Genomic DNA, 18,896 nt, shown 5'->3' on the forward strand with positions numbered 1-18,896 from the left:
ACTTGGGCATGTGCAGAAGGCTACGAAACTACAGCAAGGCTGATTTTACTAGGTGCATTGGGCTCAACAGCTCCTAGTGGTGCAAAGGGACAGCAGCATAGTTATTGCTGATATCAGTTAAATTGGTTGTGTATATAGAGGTCCATGCTACCATCTCCCCTGTGAAATCTAGGTTCTAATAGAAAATATGCAATACATACAGTATTCTGTTACGGAATGCTACCGCCAGGAGAAAATTGGAGGGGGGAGCTCTTGCTGATGGCTCTTTCCTCCTGCAGCCCCTTGTGCCTAATTAGGAAGCCTCTGGAACATCACATACCCACCAACAGTCCCAATTTGACCAGGACATACCGGAATTACAGAAGCCACCCCAGCTTCTGATTGGATGTCTCATTTTCCATGCCGAGCCTCACTTTGTGAGGGCGCCCATGCCAGAGCCCATGGAGGTGGAGTGGGGGGGGGGAGCTGCTGCTTGTGCAGGCCAGACCAACCACGCTGGACCCAGAAGCCATGCCTCCTCTGCCCGCTGGAGGAGGAAAAGAAGCCGAGGAGGACGAGGAGGAGGAGCTGGTGTGGTGCTCACGGAGGGAACTGCTGCCAGTAATGGAGACAGGGGCTGGGAAACCTGAGTTGGCTTGCACAGGAGCACAGCACTTAAAGATACGCATCTCACTTTTAATCGGCGGAATACTGAAGGGTGTGACATCATGAAAGGCCACACAAAGGACTAGAGCAGGGAAATCTGTGACAATTGTCTCCCCCTGGTCTACCAGTGGGATCCTCTACTGCAGTGGTGTCCAAACTGTTTTTAAAGAGGGCCAGATTTGATGAAGTGAAGGGCCGTGAGGGCCAACCAAAGTTGTTGACCTTTCTTTAGGATTGAAGTGAAGTAGTTGAGCTTTTTTATGATTGTACCCCAGTGTTGTTGAGCTTTTTTAAGACTGAAGCTTTTTGAGGGTTGAAGTTGTTGAGCTTTGAGCTTTTTTTAGGATTAAGGTTGTGGAGGGTTTTTGAGGGATTTTAACCCAGGAAATAAACTGCTACAGGGGCCGGATTAAACTAACCAGCGGTCCAGATTAGGGCCCCCAAACTGACTTTGGACATGCCTGCTCTACTGGATCTCAGCCCTATCCATGAACAGGTTGAGCTCTTTTGCTCATGGAACCATAGCTAGGATCCAAGCCACTTATCTTATGCCATCTGCTCTAGGAAATAACTAAGACAACCAAAGAGGCTCGTGGCACCTTGAGAACTGGCTTTTGTGGATTCAAACCCTCTTCCTCAGAATGCATTTAGTATAAGGTGGGACATAAATGCATGAAATAAAACAAGCAAACAAAGTGGAAAGTTGTAAGGTGGGAGTTGTGTGGCAATGAGATGCAAAAATTACAGACAGTGATAATTAGAGCTGAAATATATCTTCAGAAGGCACATCTTTAACCTTTCCAAGTTAGTGATAATTACGAAGTTTATTGTATTAACACCTGTCATGAGGCAGGTGATAGAAACCACAGAGAACTGAAAGGAAGTTAAGTGGAATTCCGTACCAGTGAAATTCCAATTAGGGGCACTAGGCAGCATTTGCCTCCTAAACTGTGTGCCAGAAAGCAACGTATTTACTTTATTCCCTAGAAGCTCAATGGGAACCACCAATAACCACACTTGCTCATAACTGCATTGCCCTGATGCTTCATGTGACTTACCTGTCCTGGGCTGCCTTTCTTGGTAATGCTAGAATGTGACAGAGGGACCCCAGGAACTGGCTGTTATAATGCAAGCAAGCTATTCCTTGTTTATGCATGTATTGCTCCTATTTTAATTGAACCCTAGTCAATTGTATCCTGGTTGTAAGGATAGAACTTGTCAAATAAAATATTGTTCATCAACCAATGATTAAATTAATACACAATTTTTGTCCTATGTATCTAGCATATAATAGCCTTTAGAACATCCCATGCTCAAAATAACTTTCTAAGAAAGGTTCTAGGGCGAAATAGCCTGCACAAATGTAATTTCCATATATTCAGAGCTGCTAGCTAATTTCATGCAGCATGTGCTACATATGAACTGTGGTGTGAACTGGGTCTGAAAAAGCATCCTAGTTACCTGCTATAATTTTGAGGTGTCATTTTGATGGAATGCATTGAGATTCCTCTGGGCTTCAGTAACCCAATGTAAAGTTTAGTGATACAATGCAATTGCATCAATGCTATATTATTAGTTCAGTGAGCCTGAAACAAATCTTGAGAGTTTTAGAAGCATCACATATTTACGTCGCTGTGCAGCACCCAAACACTTCGGCAGTGATGACTAAAGAGGGATTTTTGCAACACATAACATGTTTACAGTGCAAAAAAGAATTATCCACTGTGCAAGTACTTTAATAAAGAAATACGTCATAAATTGCAAACCTACGCTATAACCAGAAAACACTGAGTTGAAGAGTCAAGGAACCTACTAGTTAAGTCTTAGCAACCCTGTGCAGCAAGCTTCAAAGGTTCTCAGATCTGCAGTGTAGGGAGAAAACTTAGATTCCTAAAGTTTAGACCAGCTTTTCCCAACCTGGTGCCCTCCTGATGTTTTGAACTGCAACTCACATCAGCTCCAGCCAGCATGTTTGTGCTGGCTGGAGCTGCAGTCCCAAAACATTTGGAGGACACCAGACTGGGGGAAGCTGGTTTGGGCTTAAACCCCAACATTTCCTCCTGCATTGTTTGAACTGGTTCACTCGCTCAGTCATTTGGAACAATTTGCTCTGCAGTAATCTTTCTGCAGTGCATCTGCTCCCTTTGTATTTAGGCGTGTGTGCGTTCTCATGTAGGAAGGATGGAACTGAATGGCTTTTTGTCCCTTTTTGCTCTCTGTTGCTGTTAACGCAGGGCAGTCTCATGCAATTCCGCTGGGAACACAAAGTAAGACAAGTAGTGTGTCCTGAGTTATAAGAAACCAGGTTTGTACTGGTCTGAGGAAGACCCCTCCTTTGTTTTGAAGAAGCATCTCACCTCACTGCACTTTTTTCTTACTCAGATGTTGACATCACCACTGTAGCTCAGATTCTCCAGCACCGCTCCAACAGATCACTATTTCCACTATGCCAAAGTTATAGTTGGTCGCAAGTGCCCATGTCTGTGCACCAGATTTGCTGTCACACTAAATGTGAAGAACTTTGCAGTGTTACTGCTTCTTTTTTCTTAAAAACAAACAAACCCAAAACCCATTAATGGTACTCTTGGTATTTTTTCACTATTGCAGGCATGCCCATAATTATCAGAAAAATAATATAGCTCCTTCCTGCACTACTCACATCACAGGTCAAATCACTAATTGAGATTTTCTTATTAGCAGTCCAATCTGCGCTCTAGTTAAGCCAGAAAGTCCAGTTTGTCCCATCAGTTTCCAAGGGATTAAATTGCTTGAATCAATATTAAAGGTCCAAGGGACCGTGTTATAAAAATCACATATTTATTAAAAATATGTAGCTTAAAATGACACTCCATCTCTGTTCTGATCTTGGGGAGGAAACAAAGGACACCAACAGCACACTCCTATGCATGTCTACTCATATGTAAGCACAATTTTGTTCAATAGGCTTACTCAAAGGAAAATGTTTATAGGATTGTAGCCTGGGGCAGGTAAAAGAAATGCCCTGGCTCTTATCCAAGGTGAAGTCAGGGAGCATTAAGAAAGAACAAAAGGTTATACACCAACTAATGTGTTTATGGACACTTGCTCTTCACAAGAAGTGACCAGTGCTGTCAAAGCTGATCACCCTGATCACCTTGGCAGTGTATTGCACAACATGACCCTGAGCTGCCCCCCAGCAGCCATTTATGCTGGTGGCAAACCTGATCTATGCTAAGGAATCTGTCTCTTCTTGTATTAAACCACAAGGGTTCCTCTCCTTGTACAGGTCACCTCATTTCAAATTTTTATGTAGGTTTGGGGCTTGAGGTTATGATTACAGTGAAATAATGATCCAAGGGAATCATTTAAGCTGGGCATCATATGTATTCATAAAATTCATACTGAAAAACATATTGTGGAGGATGAGCTCACAGTAACTAATCTGCAGTGCAAGCATTCTTCCCTTTAGAAAGGTAAGTTGGAAAGACACTAAGGAGACTGCTATATATATGTGCTATGTTATCAACTGACAGCAGGCATATTCAAATCAATTTTTTGTTAACACAGGACAAAGTACAGCCCAAACAATTATAATTTCTGTTTGGAAATATGTGCACTTTTCCTTCTCCTTGAAGCGTTGTAAAACACTTAAGTTTTGAGGCTTCTCAGGACAAGAGAGGAGAGGTGTCTAAGTCCTGCTCACTAAAGTTATCTCTTTCCCCCCACCTCCCTCCTCTAGAAGCAGTGCAAGGTTGGCTTTCCTCAGCACAAAGGAGAGCTCATTTTAATGCCCAATTAATCTTCTCAGATATTTGCACTTAGAAAGCTGGTGCCTCAAGAGGCCCTCCTGAAGAGAGATGATAAAATGCTGGTAGGAAAGACATGAGCTCCCACCCCTTCTGAAAGCCCAGGGATGGCTTTTCCTCCCTCCCTCTCCTGTAAAGCATGAAGCTTATTTTTGTGGTGCGGCAGACCTATGTCTTTCCCCAAGTCCCCCTCTTCCACTTCTTCAGGATTCCTTCACACTGCTGTAAGCTGTCAGCCAGCAGCATGCTTGCTCCTTCTTTCAAGGACAAAAGGGGATTTCAAGCGAGGGGCGTTGAGGCGCAGGAGCCCGACCAAAGAGCAACTTGCATTTACTTCATAAAACACATGCCAGTGCAGGAGGAGGGTAGAGAAAATGAGACAGTAAATGAAGGTCAAGAGGCTTAGCTGTGATCCACTGGGGGGGGGGTGGAGAGACAGAGAGAGAGAGAGCGGGGATGGAAGAGAGCTAGCGAGCACTGCAGCAAACATTGTCTGTGCACATGCCGGTACTCACCATAAAAACAGAAAGAACTGAAGAGAACCACTTTAGTAGGGGGCCCTTCCAAAACACCTTTCTCAAGAGCACGAGATCCGCCGGTCCAGCGAAAGGCAAGGCAGAGGATGCTCAATTTACACACAGCAGCAGCACCAGCAGCAGGAGCAACAACAACAACAACAGGCAAGTCTTTTCACAGCTTGTCAAACCTGTAAGCAGTTTGCGTGCTGGCACAAAACCTGGGGCAGGGAAGAAGTCTGACTCTGCTGTAGCACTGCAGCTAAAACAGACCGTTGTTTTTCCCCTCTGTGTCTCCCTCCCTCACACACAGAGAGAGAGAGACTCAAGCTACGCGATGTGGATTCCCCCACCCCCTTGCTGTCTTCATATGCTCACAATTACTTGCTATTTGGAGATATGATGTGGAGGGGGGGTGGGGGAGGAGTTGAGGAGTGGTGGGGGGGGGAGAGAACAGAGCAGCTGAGCCAGCATCAGTATTCTTAATCAGCCCTTGCCAGCAGCCAATCAGGTGGCACTTGAGCGGTGCCAGCATGACAGTTCGCCAGAGCCCTGACAGCACAGGGCTGAGGCAAGCAACACATTTCCACCACCGCTCGCCCGGCCAAGAACACTCCTAGGGCAATCTGTGTCTTTTGATCCTGCAGACAAATGAGCTGCCCACGGGAACTGTGGATGCTGGACAAGGAGCAGAGAGCTGTAAAAACCAGTGCCTCAAAGATGTTTCGTCACTCCCTGCCACTACTACTTCTCCACCACCTCCACAGTCGCACCAAAGCATGATGCTTGCGCATGCCAAAGAGTCGGGGTGCAGTCCTGGGCAACAGGGGTGCAAGTCCCCCTGAACTCAACCCTTTCTTGGTTCTGAGTAGGAATGCAAAGGATTGCACTGCTTCCCACCATCAGCTGAAAGTTAATTTTCTTCCATGGTGTACATACAACCTCCATCTATTATTCATCATTTAAAGCATTAGTGTCTTTACGCCACAGAGAGGGCAACATCTGACAGGATGAAAAGTTTGGGGGAACTGCCCTTGTTAATTAACCACAAGGAAAATAAAGACAGTTGTCACACCATGAAGGAGTCTAGATTTCTGCAACGGACATACAAAGTTCTGCCGTCAACCACACCCAAATCTGGCCTCAGAATAAACTGTGTCCCTCAACATTAACGCAAATAAATGTATTTACACATTCTCTCGTTTTAATCCACTTAGGAAAAAATTGTTTTATTTTTTGTTTTTCTGCTATGAAGTGTATGGATTACAATGAGAACATGGGGGCAGTAAAAAAATATAATAATAACAACAACTTAAAAAGGAAACAATGAGCTGTCCTTTCATGGCATGCAAAATCAGCTGCCTGAAACAGCTATCCCACTCTGCTAATAATAGGGCTGGCCCTCCAAGAAAAACACAAAGATTCTCTTTCCAGACCATGGGTGGGATGGGACACTACATAGGCAGGTGTGTGTTTTTTTAATCCCATGGCATTTCTCGCCTTATACTTTGAATCTGCTACTGTGATTAGAATCTTGCTTCTCTAGATGATAGTCTCAAACTCCACAATGTCTTTTACAATCTTTTACAACATCTTCACATCGTTGTCATAGCTGCTATGTTATATACATATCTAAATCAAAGCCTTTAAAACAAATGCCAGCATAAATAGCCAAGGCTAAAACTAAAATAGATTCCATTTGTCACATGAAGCTTATTGCTGCAGGTGCAATTCCTAAAATGGTGGTTCATCAACCTCAAAGACTTACATGATGAATAATGAATTTGCAATCAGTGCTCCACAATTTACCAAATATATATTTCAGTAAGAAAACCCAAAATCATTGTCAGATGATCAGAATTTATATTGACACTCTTTATGAACAAATGCAAGCTTGGGGGGTGTGTGTGTGAGAAAAGGTTTATGTGAAAAAAGCTAATTCAGTTTGCATTCCGCAAAGAAATACACATATTTCAAGCTGCTGTTAGAAATCAGCTCAACTGCCCTGTGTAGGAGAGCTGGTCTTCAAGGAACATTGTTAGGGGGGTGGCCCTGGGTCTTTTGCAATGAGCACCTGGTCTTCTACCACTTTCCTTTATTATTTTTTAAATATTAAAGGGTGGCTTTGCATACTTCAAAGTGCAGCACCAATGAGACCTCAGCCACCCACCAACCTAATTTGCTCAGAGGCTTGCATTTGCATCTCTACGTATAAATTGCAAATTTTATGCTAATTCATATCATGGGCCTATGCCCTGAGACTTTTAAACACCCAGCAAAATCCCTTCTGGCCTCTATTAAAAGGTAAAACTACTTCTGAGAATAGTTCGGCAAGGTTATGCTTTTATGAGGTTTCAACTTCCTAGCTAATATAACAACTTAATTTACCTTAGTTGAAGTATTAACTTGTATGCTGCTATGCCAGACACTCCGCTGTGTCTGCTGTTTTTGAGTTTTGATACAGATTTAAGTTACTATTTTAACTATTGTTTTAATACAATGGTGGCATTTGTGTGATTTCTGGGGACACCCTGAGTTTCTGTTGGAAGAAAGGCATGACAGAAAAGCAATCATTATTTTAATCATCTCCTCTTAAGACACCTATTAAATATTATTCCTGACACATCAGAGTCCCTATGGATGCAGTTTTCTCCGTAATTCACTATAACATTTAAAACCACCATGTATACACACAGAGTTTGCATATAGCATGGCATCCATCCAGGCCATAGATTGCTGGCATGTATAAAGGTCAGGAAGACCATATAGATTGCAAAGACTTTAAACATGGTGCTAAGCCATGTGAAAGCTTCACACCCAACATCTTATTGATAGCTGCTGTCCGTGTCAGCTAAACAGACAGAATATTAGGGTACTTTGTGCCCTCTCACACACTTAAATTGGCTGTTTCCTTTATTGGTATTCTTTGCTACTAGAATTCATTCCCAGATTTGTGCATCTATTCCCAAAGAATGCAAGTCTGATTGGATCAGATCCAGACTTAGTTATGCTTAGAGTTAATTCACTGGACTCAGACTTAAATTCCATTGATTTCAGTGGGTCTTTTGTAAGCATGACATCCAGATTTCCTTTGGTGCCATGTTTCTAGGGATAGGTCTACACTTTAGAGCTCTATGTAAATTTGATAGACTTCAGTGTGCCACAGTACTGTTAAGTTGTATGCACAACACCTAAGCTATAGGTATACATGCTCATTCAGAGGGAAGAACAAAATATAATACATTGTCAATATTTTTGTTGTTTGGAGGGAAACAGCACCACATATCTATATTTAGCAAAGTCAGAAAATTACTCAGTGAGCAGATTACAAAAGACATGCAGCTTGTTTGTAGAGCCAATTAAGCCAGCTGGCCTTGAAGGTTCAGCTTCTTATCTTGCAGTTCTTCTGTTCTCCAACTTCCCTTGCCTACTGCAAGTCAAGCCCTACTATCAGAGGCAAAAAAAAAAAAACACCAACCCAAAGCAATGAAAGCAAAACCAACCCAGCCTGGAACATATAACATAACAACAATGTGATGAAGAAGGTCCATAGGATTACTAAAATATATTGCTGATATCTAAATAAACACTGACAGATAAAATTTATCAGAAGAAGAAGAAGAAGAAGAAGAAGAAGAAGAAGAAGAAGAAGAAGAAGAAGAAGAAAGAATATGGTTTAGTTTATTGGATGATAGGACTTCTGCAGACATAATTTAGCTATATTTCATCTGTTCATTAGTCAGATGAAATAGTTTTATATTTTCAGGGGAGAAAGGTCTAATTACATATACAGTTGATTATCTGCTTCAGATACAAGATTATTCAATTACCAGGGATTGAGGACACAGCATGGCGACCGGGTGGCTATCTTAATAATCCAACCTGGGTTTTCCTTTCCATAAATGGCATGTGAAACCCAGGGTAAATCAGTGAGAAGTCAACTTGAATTAAGGTAATAAATAATAAGAATAATAGCAGCTTTTTCAGAAAAAAGACCACAGATCTTATAAACAGCCTGATGAGAAATTCAGATACAGAACAGACTAACATATTACAAATGAGTCTATTTGTTGTTCCTAGATGGACTCATGTTTCTAAATTTCTGGATTAAAGTTTTATAATTTCATATATGTTCTGACTGTTGATTGCTTCAGGATGTTTCATGGGAAATAGTTCATAAATTAAATAAATAAATAAGTCACCACTACAGTCTTAGGGATGCCTTGAGGCATTTGATCTTTGCCAATACGCTATGAACCAACCAACCTGATCTACCCCTCCCAGACCAATGTGTGGTTCAGGGCATAATTCATAACATGTATTTTTAAAGGAAATCCCTACAGGGAATTCGATTGCACAGAAAATTTCCATGACAGATCCCAGAAGCATTGCAGTTGGCATGGAATCCATGTAGCATACTGTACTAGACTTCTCAATGAAGCATAGAAAACAGCCCTCCCCCTAGATCTCAGAATCATGGAACTGAAGGGACCACAAGGGTCCTTTAGTCCAGCCCCCTACAATCTTTTGCCCAATGTGGGGTTCGAACCCACAACCCTGAGATAATGTGTCTCATAAAGTCCTGTGTGCAGACCAGCTTTGTATGCACCTAATTTTGTATAGGATTCTATTCATTCTTCGAAATTGTCTATTGATCTATTACTCTTGACAGCACCTTCTAATCCACAGGCCATTTAAGGCTCTTTGGTTCACTCTGCTTGAAAGCTTGCCTGTAGCAAGCTGCTTGGAACGATGCTGATCACCCCAGTATTTTTTTCGCTGAGAGTGATCCTGGCGTGCAGCTTCTTAGTAGTCTAATAGTGTTACTAGTCATAACCATTCTAGGCCTGCCATACCAGAAAAGAGAAGGTATGTGTCATATACTTGCTCAGTAATATTACTGTTGCTGCAATAACTAATGTTATAACACTAGCCATAAAGATGGCTGCCAAGCACTTACTGCATAATACTTGTCACAAAATGCCATGAACAACCTTTGTGAAACAGTTTGAAAAATTCAAAAGGTAGGTTGTATGTGTACAAATATGTTTGTATTTTTTTCATCCTTTGGATCGGCCCTGATCATGGAACTGAGATCTGAAAGAGGCCTGAAAGCCACAAACCAACCAGACATGCTAGTCGACCCAGAGTATTCTGACCACTTTGGTGAATCTACAGCATTCAGATAAAACTGGGTTCAGAGTGAGTTCAGCCTTATGAAGCATCCATTTTAACTAACAATGGCTAGCGGTCAGAGATGCTGGACATTGTAGTCTAGCGACATCTCAGTCACAGTTTCCCTATCCTTGCTTTAGTGTCAAACTACATGACTGATACCTCCTGATGTGTTTTTAAAGCTTTAATATGAGAGAGAAAAAACTTGTTCAGGGAAGCAGTATAGCTGGAGGAGAGATTTAACCATTTCCTGTGTTGTTTTCAGAATCAAAATTGTACCCTCCTACTAGTGGCGCTAGGGACGCGGGTGGCGCTGTGGGTAAAAGCCCCGGCGCCTAGGGCTTGCCTATCGAAAGGTCGGTGGTTCGAATCCCCGCGGCGGGGTGCGCTCCCGTTGCTCGGTCCCAGCGCCTGCCAACCTAGCAGTTCGAAAGCACCCCAGGGTGCAAGTAGATAAATAGGGACCGCTTACTAGCGGGAAGGTAAACGGCGTTTCCGTGTGCGGCTCTGGCTCGCCAGAGCAGTGATGTCACACTGGCCACGTGACCCGGAAGTGTCTCCGGACAGCGCTGGCCCCCGGCCTCTTGAGTGAGATGGGCGCACAACCCTAGAGTCTGTCAAGACTGGCCCGTACGGGCAGGGGTACCTTTACCTTTACCTTACTAGTGGTGCTGTGGGTTAAACCACAGAGCCTAGGACTTGCCGATCAGAAGGTCGGCAGTTCAAATCCCCATGACGGGGTTAGCTCCCGTTGCTCGGTCCCAGCTCCTGCCAACCTAGCAGTTCAAAAGCAAGTCAAAGAACAAGTAGATAAATAGGTACCGCTCAGACAGGAAGGTAAACGGTGTTTCCGTGTGCTGCTCTGGTTCGCCAGAAGCGGCTTAGTCATGACCCGGAAGCTGTATGCCGGCTCCCTCATCTCATAAAATGAAATGAGCGCCACAACCCCAGATCCGGCCATGACTGGACCTAATGGTCAGGGGTCCCTTTACCTTTACCTTACTAAAACTGCTAGTAGCATTTCCAGAGTGAAGCTAACAGTGGCTTTGGAGACAGGGCTTCAGTTGGGACCCTCATTAAGCACCCACCTTCCAAGCCCTGCTGCCCCACCCCCACCCCATTGCTCTGTTGGCACTTTTTAAGCTCTTTTTTAAAAAGCGTACATCAGGAGATGCAATCAAAAACCTGCCATGCCGCATGTCAGTCATTAATTATGCCTACTTTCACCAAGAAGCACTTCCATGTTACAAGAAGTACTGAAGAGTACACTGCTGAGCCACACTTCCACTTTTACCATTTTGAACTGGGAGAACGCTGATTTAGATTTTGACAAGAAAACTGTGTTTGCTTGAAAATGAATGTCGGTGATACAAACTGAAATAAGGTACAGACTGCACCAGTTTTACGTGTTCTGTTTAATGATCATTTGCATAAAAACAAACAGGTGCAGGCAGGCATACCCCAGTGAACGGGAGTACAAAATAGTTAAGAGCAGAGATAAGTATCTTAAGACATAATTCTGTTACACGTCTCCCCAATCTCCAAGCAGCAAGAGATTCCAGGGGTCCCAAGTACTTTTCCAGGGTTTGGTTTCCTTGGAATGAAGGTCAGTGGGGACTGTGGTGTCTTTAGGATATAGGCTTGTATTTACACATATTTACAACCTGAGCATAGGATGGAGGGACTTCCAGCATTAACCTCCCTCCATCAAAAAAATAGCTTGCTTGTCACAGCTTTGGATCCAGCACTGAGCAAGACATGCTTCTGCCCCCTGCTTCCAGCCTGCCTCTTCCAGCTTTCTCACACAAACACCTAGCCACACTTTGCCCTGTTGTTCTCCATCACTTAGCAGTTGCAACCTAGTTGAGGAGGGCACTTACGTGGCCACCCACAGTCATTGTCTTACAAAGATTGGTTCAGCAACCTCCCCTGCTAGACTCTAACCCTCACTGGATATAGGATACTAGAAGGGACTTGGGGCATCATTCAGACTGACCTCCCCAAACACATAAAAATGCAATCTTTTTGATCCTAAGAAGGCCCCAAGGAAGGGGGGGCTGGTTGAAGGGGACTTTCCCAACCCATCTTGTTCTGCAGCACCTCAAATACTCTCCTGAGTGTCAGGATACCCTCCTAAACAGGATGGGCTGTGGTATAGAAGGCTGAATGGGGAGAGGGAACTGCCCAAAGTTGGGCACTATTAATGAGCCTCTTAGGATCTGTTGTTGTTTAGTCATTTAGTTGTGTCCAACTCTTTGTGACCCCATGGACCAGAGCACGCCAGGCACTCCTGTCTTCCACTGCCTCCCGCAGTTTGGTCAAACTCATGTTGGTAGCTTTGAGAACACTGTCCAACCATCTCGTCCTCTGTCATCACCTTCTCCTTGTGCCCTCCATCTTTCCCAACATCAGGGTCTTTTCTAAGGAGTCTTCTCTTCTCATGAGGTGGCCAAAGTATTGGAGCCTCAGCTTCACGATCTGTCCTTCCAGTGAGCACTCAGGGCTGATTTCCTTAAGAATGGATAGGTTTGATCTTCTTGCAGTCCATGGGACTCTCAGGAGTCTCCTCCAGCACCATAATTCAAAAGCATCAATTCTTCAGCGATCAGCCTTCTTTATGGTCCAGCTCTGACTTCCATACATCACTACTGGGAAAGCCATAACTTTGACTATACGGACCTTTGTCAGCAAGGTGATGTCTCTGCTTTTTAAGATGCTGTCTAGGTTTGTCATTGCTTTCCTCCCAAGAAGCAGGCATCTTTTAATTTCGTGATTGCTGTCACCATCTGCAGTGATAATGGAGCCCAAGAAAATAAAATATCTCACTGCCTAGATCTTAGGATCTAGACCCTACTATTAAAAGGAGAATTCACTGGAGGGCGGGGAATCAAACAATCCATTAATCTTTCCTCTTCCCCTTTTCTGATTCACATTATTGAATCTTAGAATCAAGTGGAAGCAGAATGTTTTATAAGTAGAGGGAACATATGCCAAAATACTCACTGAGCCAAGGCTGAACAACTGCAAATGAAAGCTGTTTCTGTTTCAATACAACAACTAATGCAAATATAAAAGTCCTGACAGAGCTTGGAGCGTCAGCGTTTCCAGTAAAATGTTTCATAAAATAGATCCTGTTTCCTTTGAAAACATTATGGGCTGCATAAAATATTAATTAAAAGGGAATGTCAGCCTTTTCACTATGCAGACAATTCTGTCAGCTCCAGAGTGACGAATGAGAGCCTTTACAATGGAGATGCTCTGCAAGGCAATACAGTTTTCTGTATCAACAATAATTGACTCCTTATAGGGTTCCAGAGCATGCTCTGAGGAGACATATGCAGCCATCTTGCTGGTGGCAGGGTCTGAGTCTGATCAATGCCAAGATGGCAGACTGTCTTATAACTCCATGTATGCCACCTTACCAGATGGAAGAAAAGCAAGATATGAATGAAGCAACTAAGAGCATAAGAACCTATCACCAGCCCGCTGAATCAGGCTAATGGCCCATCATGTTCTCACCGTGGTCAACCACATCCCTGTGGGAAGCCTGCAAACTGGACATGAGCACAGCAGAGGCCACAAACCATATAGAGCACATCTTTTCCTCTCTCGTGTAAGTAAAATCAAATGGCATGGGGGGGGGAAGAGGGGCACTGTTTCACACATTCTAATTGTGCCCATTAGATCGCTCCCTGATGACCTGTTTATTGCTCAGTTATTCTGATTTGTTTTCAGGGGTGTTAGATGATGTCAGCTACTTAATTGAGAATTCATTCTGATTTATTTCTGGCTCCGCCTGCACTATACACTTAAAGCTGTATCATACAACTTTAAACAGTCATGACTTTCCCCCCAAATTATGGGAAGTGTAGTTTGTTAACCACCCAAAAGACTGAGTTGGTTGAGAGTTGTTTGGAGACTCCTGTTCCTCTCACAGAGCTACAGCGGTTTAACCATCAGTCCCTATTCCCAAGGAACTCTGGAAATTATAGCTCTATGAGGGAAAAGGGGTCTTCAAACAGCTCTCAACCAATCCAGTCTTTTGGGGAAGCAGGTTGATCAACCTGAATTTGTCAGTATGTGATTGAATCCCACCCTGAAATAGTAATAGTTTGAAGGTACCCATAGTCTGAATATCTGAGCATAGACTTGGGAACCATCCATATTTTGTCTTTTATTTGGGATCTCCTGGATGCCACCCGTCAGAGGTAATATTCAGCACAAATAATCAAGGTAGAAGAAAGAATTAAAGGACTATCCTCTACAACATACATGAATATAAAATACTGCAATCAGTAATTTCCAGTCATATACATCGCCATTAACAAATGTTACGCTGGATCCAACTTAAGCTAGTCATGACTAACTTGACCCATTGATTTCAAGGGAGCCAACCAACCGTCATGGAAGCATCTAAACAAATATACAGCTTACAGATATGTTCATATGTACCTTATGTTCTGAACTATCCTGTTACATTCCATTTACGGTATATTCAACATATAATACATCTGCTAATAAGAATTTATTGGCTTCAGTAATAATTATTCATTAGGGCACTGGTGAAAGGACAACTGATTTAGTGTGTTACGAAAACAAGATTTTCAGAGTTTAAACATGTTCCAGAGAGAGAGACAGAAACAGAGACAGAGAGACAATGGATACGTAGGTTTCTTGAATGGCAAAAATATTTTTAAAGCAGGATAAAATGACTAAAATAAATACTTTCCCCCCCCAAAAAATTACCCTTGGAACCTAGTACATAGGTAGTCCAAAAATACCCCAACAAATAAAAAAATCTGAAAATGGGATTAGTCAAAATGAATGACTCAGAGTACACTGCAACATAGCTAAGGTGCTTTCAGACCAGAAACCTGAAAGATGGTGCACGTGTAGCTCAAGACATGGTGATTACTAGAAAACTCTGAAAATGGAACATTTTTACACCTGGGGCAAGTTGACCTCATAACAGAGTCAGTGTACCAAGACAGAACATGTCAAGGTGAACATTAGGAGTTTTGTTTGCATTTTCAAACTCTGTCTTGGCAGAGTTGAAGCAAGGAGCTTCTATCTATGCTTGCAGAACACAAGGTGCATTTACTAGTATGTATAGTAAGACAAATGAACTAATACTTCCTCTAGCATTCAAAACCTTTTTTTAGACTACTGTTCCAACCTAGGGAACTTGAATGTACAAACTCTCTGAACAAGAGCCCCTGTATTCTGTTCAACACCCTACACACTGTAGCACCTGAAAAGGTTCGTTTACTGTACAAAGTCTGTGTGGGGTTGCCCTGAAACATGTTCAGAAGCTTTGAACTGGTATGGCATGTCATGGTGAGAGTTCTAACTGAACCCACTGCATGGAGCAAATGATATTTGCTTCCACCTCCAGTTCCAAGTGCTGGTATTCTCTTTAAAGTTCAAAGCAATCTTTGGACCAGGATATATTCAGGATTCAAGCTTACCTGCACCTTTGATCCACATCACCTCATCTTTGAAGGTTAATTGGGTAGATACTCAGGAATAGGTCTTTATTGCCATTGCACCCAGGCTCTGAAACTAAAATTGTTCCCCTAGGTCCCTCACTTCGGGCCTCCTATCCCTGTGTAAACACTTTTCTTTTGTCCTGGGGGGCTTTGAGGGGTGGGCTATAGTTTGCTTGATGCGTTTGCTTTGCGGCTTTCATTCATATTATTTTATGCTGTCTCACTCAGTTGATTGTTTTATGCCAGTTCTATATTTATTGTTGGCCACTTTGGACGTTCACCTCAAACAGCAAAGGATTCCATAAGTGCTCTAAAAATAAATAAATCACTGTCATCTGAAACATTTGGCCATCACCACCTTCTTCTCCCTGCCCCAGTCCACTTAAGAAAAAGCTTCTTTCCTTTACTTCCTTGCCTGCGCATATGGAAATTTAAGTTAAACTAGATTCATTCACCTAACTATTCTGCTGCTGAATTGAGCTTGGACCTTCAAGGGTTCAACCCCACCGAAGCTGAGAGCCTTTCTTAAACACGATGTGTTGAATCCGTGTTCCCCCTTCCCCAGGCATCCTCATAACCCAGCAAAACCACTGCTGTAATTGATAGGAGAGGGAGTTTTCTAACCTTGCAGTCCCTTTTCATGAGCAGATACATGAGAATGGGAGGAATTATGCAATACATCACTGCGTTTTTTACCTGACCATCAGTCTATGCACAGGTTTTGTCTCTCTCACTGGAAGGCAGCAGCAGATTGGCTTCCTATTGAGAACATTTTTGTTTATCTCCATTAAGGATAAGAGTGAAAACTGAAAATAGTAGCTTTCTAGATACCTGCTTTGGCAAAAGGAGTATACACTCCTCGTTACTTCCACACCGGATTGTTGGATTGGTACACCAATGTTTTTCCAGAGAGAACATAACCATTTACTAACAATCTAGTCTCTATCACTATCATGTTTGTGGTATTACATTATTTTTGATTTAAAAAGAATAGTTGTTTTGCTCGTTATTTTCTAATTGGAGAAAGCCCTCGTGTTGGGCTCATTTCATGATGCATGAGCTGCTGTTTCTTTTTGCTTAAAAAGCTGGAGGGAGGGAGGGAGGGGCAGAGCCATTTTGTCCTTTCAAAATAAGCTCTCCACTGGCTTCTAATAGGCTTTGACTTGCCTGAACAGAGAAGGAATTAAGTTCCTCCTGTGAAAAAGGCCTCCCCTTACTGAAGACCAATTAAATGGGATCTAAATTCTAAAATTAGATGAAAACATTTTAGACAAAAATGCTAGCATGCAGTCATCTAGGTAACGGTGTGATTTCATTGCTAGGACCTCCCATTATATCATGTTTCGCTGCAGTTTCTTGTGTTGAAAGCTCATTTATAGCTTGCCTTCGTATCCGATTACATCTCTCACTGAAATCTAAACAACTTTCTGGCATCCTCCACCTTGAATCCTGAAAGCACTCGGTCATTATTTAGTTCAGAAGAATAAGCATAAGCGTAATGGTAATGATGATGATGCTTGACTGAAGCTGGTTTGAAGGGGTCCTAAATTTGACCCCTGACATTTAGGGGAGACACCTCCCTGGAGCACAGCTGCCAGTCAGTATAGACTTAGCAACATGGACAATGCTAGGCCATGACAGTATAGTTTCCTTTGTCCCTCGCTTTCCAAAGCACATTCCATATAATATAGAAACACTGTTTGCAAAATCTAGCTTTCTTCTGGAGTGCCAAACCGCACCATAATGAAGCTGGAACGTCCAAACCCCTAGGGCTATAACACGTTCCCAGGATCTGAAAAGATGGATCTAAGCAAAAAAAACAGGCGACTGTCAGTGAAACCCTGGGGATAGAACATTTCCAACCGTTTATGTGTTAAGACAGCCTCCTTCCTACGCCTAATGGAGCAAGTAATAATTTGTGATTAAACTGGTCAAGGGCACAACGTCCATTGTCTTGAGTATCTTCTGCTGGAAATACATTGGCAAGCAGGAAACTCCCCCAACCTGAACGATGTAGCTTACTTATTTATTTTATTGTTACATTTCTAGCCCTCTGCAAGGAGGTCAAGGAGCTCCCCCCCCCCATTTTATGCTCACAACAGCCCTACAAGGAAGATTAGGCGAATAGATAGTGTCTGGCCTAAGGTCACCCTGTGAGTTTTGCAGCTGAGTGGGGATTTGAACCCTGGTCTCCCAGGTCCTGGTCCTAATGCACAGGTGCATGAAAATGCAAATCAATGTGCGAAAGATTAGGGGAGGGGTAAGCAGGACAGCTAAATCTACATTGCTCAGAGATATTTGTGAAAGGTGTTGCCGGAGGAAATTGCAGCTAACCTTTGTGCACACAGACATTCGACCATATGGATTTCCCCCCCACTGTAAGAACCATCCTGGACAGGGGCCAGGCCAGAGAGCCAGGGAGGCAGACAAGCACAGAGAGAAGCCATCATAAGGAAGGAAAAGAAAAACCTCAAGTACAACTGTGGGTACTTGTGATCTGCTCTGCCCAGTGCTGCAAAACTGAAGAGCAGGCACAGCCTGGTCCATCTTGATTCTCTGCTACTGAAGTGAAAGGACTGGCCACCTGCCATAGGGACATAGGAACAGTGACGGACCTTGGAGTCTCAGATTTCAGTGGCACACTCTGTGACACCAAAATCCACCACCCTACCCTGCCTCTCGCCTCCCACTGGACTTCGTAGCTGTGACACCTGCTGTGGCATTCAAGAAGTTCTGCACCTGGTGCAACCGAACCAGTCACGGTCCCCTAGATCTGCCTTTGATAGGAAGTGGCCTAATACCAAAACAGACCATGGGTTCAGTTGCCACTATTCATGATAGCCATGTTCTGCTTCCACAGTTTGATGGCAGTAGGTTTCCAAATACCAGTGGGCTAGGAATAAGACATGGGGAAGGTGCTGTTGCACTTGGGTTCTGCTGGTGGGCTTCCCATAGGCATCTGGTTGGCCAGAAAGGGGAACAGAACATTGGACTAGATGTTCAGCCTGATCCAGCAGGGCACTTTTCATTTTCTTACACTGACTGGCAGCAGCCCTTCATGGTTTCAGGCAGGAGACCCATTCCCAGCCCTTCCTGGAGATACCAGGGGTTTCATCTAGAACCTTTTGCATGCAAGGCATGTGCTACAGCTCTTCCACAGTGGTGCTGCGAGACTTGACAACATGCCTTCCAGGATCCCACCACCAGTACCAAACTCATCCCTGCCCTCCATTGTCCAAGTGACTTTGGGCCCCATGTGAGACCCACAGGCACTCTAGCGAATTAAA

At 43.3% G+C, this 18,896-nt stretch overlaps 1 protein-coding gene across 10 annotated transcripts in view; it reads right to left on the bottom strand.

The window, feature by feature from the left end:
* The window catches only part of ANO4 (anoctamin 4), a 141,547-nt gene that overhangs the window by 104,382 nt on the left and 18,269 nt on the right, over positions 1-18,896 (bottom strand). For 2 of the 10 annotated variants that reach the window (XM_083462856.1, XM_083462854.1), the window contains exon 1: positions 4,946-5,324. The exons of 6 other annotated variants lie outside the window; for them this stretch is intronic. The gene's annotated coding sequence lies outside the window, so the exon portion shown is untranslated. Of the gene's footprint in view, positions 1-4,945; positions 5,325-18,896 lie in introns of those variants that run through there. 2 more of the 10 variants (XM_083462848.1, XM_083462855.1) reach the window with 1 other exon arrangement.

Source organism: Podarcis liolepis (genome assembly GCF_965112155.1).
Source record: "Podarcis liolepis genome assembly, chromosome: 10".
NCBI classification, from domain to species: domain Eukaryota; kingdom Metazoa; phylum Chordata; class Lepidosauria; order Squamata; family Lacertidae; genus Podarcis; species Podarcis liolepis.